Source organism: Oncorhynchus nerka, linkage group LG16 (genome assembly GCF_034236695.1).
Source record: "Oncorhynchus nerka isolate Pitt River linkage group LG16, Oner_Uvic_2.0, whole genome shotgun sequence".
In the NCBI taxonomy this organism is placed as follows: domain Eukaryota; kingdom Metazoa; phylum Chordata; class Actinopteri; order Salmoniformes; family Salmonidae; genus Oncorhynchus; species Oncorhynchus nerka.
In genome coordinates, this window is record NC_088411.1 from 14,017,279 (window position 1) to 14,020,333 (window position 3,055).

The 3,055-nt window shown below is 48.5% G+C and overlaps 1 pseudogene; it reads right to left on the reverse strand.

Moving 5' to 3' along the window:
- Positions 1–1,532: 1,532 nt before the first annotated feature.
- LOC135561165 (uncharacterized) lies at positions 1,533–2,445 on the reverse strand (annotated as a pseudogene).
- Between the last annotated feature and the right edge of the window lie 610 nt (positions 2,446–3,055).

Sequence of the window (3,055 nt, forward strand, 5' to 3'; positions counted from 1 at the left end):
TCACACACATGGTTGGACATTTCACTGGTACCTGACTCAGAACGTACCAGATGGCTTTCATCTCATCCCCAAGGGCCATCTGGAGAACGCCGACAGGCAAGACACCGTGGATACCATGGTGAACTCCCACGGCCATGTTGGAGCTATGACGATCTCCCTGGAAATCAAGAAGATGAATCAGAAGTGAATGGCAGATCACCAAGGTGGGTATACCATATTCTTTCACTCCTGCACTGAAAAATCTGTGTAGGAGTTGAGAAAAAAACGATTCTCTTTCGCTCTCTCTGTAAAGGCTGAGATTGATGGAGCAGCTGCCTCAATTCCGGTTCCTGCCTCTCCTGTCTACCTCACCTGTACATCTCAGACTGGCGGCCATGTTGTGGCCCCTTCACACCCCGGCTGCTATATTGATGGTCCAATTCACTTCAACATCAGAGTCCACTCCATAGATGGTAAGCAGCCTACATACTTCTAAAGTATTGATGAGTTCTAAAAATGTAAATCCCCTTGCGTTAAGTATTTCAAGTCATTTATCTTGTCCTTTCCTCTCTCCACCTCTCTGTCTCTCTTCTCAGAGCCTGTCGTTTAATCTAAAGCATCACCTGCCTGTCTCACCATGTTTCAATCTGTTCCTGTAAAGACTGAGGACAACGGTAAGACAGATAGAATGGGGTGTTTGGCAATCTTACTGTAGATCTGTATGGAGAAGGTTGTTCGGGCAGTGGTAAGATAGGATAGGATAAAGTAATCCTTCTCACCCCCCCCCCTTAAAAGATTTAGATGCACTATTGTAAAGTGGCTGTTCCACTGGATGTCATAAGGTGAATGCACCAATTTGTAAGTCGCTCTGGATAAGAGCGTCTGCTAAATGACTTAAATGTAAATGTAAGAACAGGGAAATGCTTTGGAACTGAAGTTGATTTTGGTATGAGGAACCACAAGATTGCAACATTGTCCAGTAACCTGTATTTAGAGAGCGCACGATCAAACAGCCCTTGTCGTGGCAATTTCCTGTATTACCAAATGAGGAGAGTTACAAACCACACACCAGTCAGAGTTATACTTAAACTTCATCTTTAATAGTATGAGCTTTACCATAGCCCTTTTTGATTCTCAGATCAATTCTGTGTCAATAATGAATTCTGAGAGTGCCTACAGAAGAATACAAAGATCTTCTATAGCCAAGATACACCCCTCTCAACTTACATGACGAACCACAGATCTTAGGAACAGTTCACAAAGAAAGACTTTTACTTGAGAGAGGAGTATCCCATAGCCAGATAGCATTCGCTATAAATTATCGTTCAGTTTGGTCTCTAAGACGAGGTTCAAATCTCGATCCTGGTACTTCATAGTACAAAAACATTACCTCATCCAAGGCATAACTCAATTGTCAATTCTAGATACTCCCATCTCAAGTAAATCCCCTCTTGACCCCACTCCTGGACAAGCTCACTGAGGGGAGTGACTTGCGCACAGACATTGTGGAGACAAGTAATTGGTTCCCCCTTAATCACGCCATCCCTTCACATTACATTTACATTTAAGTCATTTAGCAGACGCTCTTATCCAGAGCGACTTACAAATTGGTGCATTCACCTTATGACATCCAGTGGAACAGTAGTGCATCTAAATCTTTTAAGGGGGGTGGTGAGAGGGATTACTTTATCCTATCCTAGGTATTCCTTAAAGAGGTGGGGTTTCAGGTGTCTCCGGAAGGTGGTGATTGACTCCGCTGTCCTGGCGTCGTGAGGGAGTTTGTTCCACCATTGGGGGGCCAGAGCAGCGAACAGTTTTGACTTGGCTGAGCGGGAACTGTACTTCCTCAGTGGTAGGGAGGCGAGCAGGCCAGAGGTGGATGAACGCAGTGCCCTTGTTTGGGTGTAGGGCCTGATCAGAGCCTGGAGGTACTGAGGTGCCGTTCCCCTCACAGCTCCGTAGGCAAGCACCATGGTCTTGTAGCGGATGCGAGCTTCAACTGGAAGCCAGTGGAGAGAGCGGAGGAGCGGGGGTGACGTGAGAGAACTTGGGAAGGTTGAACACCAGACGGGCTGCGGCGTTCTGGATGAGTTGTAGGGGTTTAATGGCACAGGCGGGGAGCCCAGCCAACAGCGAGTTGCAGTAATCCAGACGGGAGATGACAAGTGCCTGGATTAGGACCTGCGCCGCTTCCTGTGTGAGGCAGGGTCGTACTCTGCGGATGTTGTAGAGCATGAACCTACAGGAACGGGCCACCGCCTTGATGTTATTTGAGAACGACAGGGTGTTGTCCAGGATCACGCCAAGGTTCTTAGCGCTCTGGGAGGAGGACACAATGGAGTTGTCAACTGTGATGGCGAGATCATGGAACGGGCAGTCCTTCCCCGGGAGGAAGAGCAGCTCCGTCTTGCCGAGGTTCAGCTTGAGGTGGTGATCCGTCATCCACACTGATATGTCTGCCAGACATGCAGAGATGCGATTTGCCACCTGGTCATCAGAAGGGGGAAAGGAGAAGATTAATTGTGTGTCGTCTGCATAGCAATGATAGGAGAGACCATGTGAGGTTATGACAGAGCCAAGTGACTTGGTGTATAGCGAGAATAGGAGAGGGCCTAGAACAGAGCCCTGGGGGACACCAGTGGTGAGAGCACGTAGGAGCGACCTGTCAGGTAGGACGCAATCCAAGCGTGGGCCGCGCCGGAGATGCCCAACTCGGAGAGGGTGGAGAGGAGGATCTGATGGTTCACAGTATCGAAGGCAGCCGATAGGTCTAGAAGGATGAGAGCAGAGGAGAGAGAGTTAGCTTTAGCAGTGCGGAGCGCCTCCGTGATACAGAGAAGAGAAGTCTCAGTTGAATGACTAGTCTTGAAACCTGACTGATATGGATCAAGAAGGTCATTCTGAGAGAGATAGCGGGAGAGCTGGCCAAGGACGGCACGTTCAAGAGTTTTGGAGAGAAAAGAAAGAAGGGATACTGGTCTGTAGTTGTTGACATCGGAGGGATCGAGTGTAGGTTTTTTCAGAAGGGGTGCAACTCTCGCTCTCTTGAAGACGGAAGGGACGTAGCCAGCGGTCA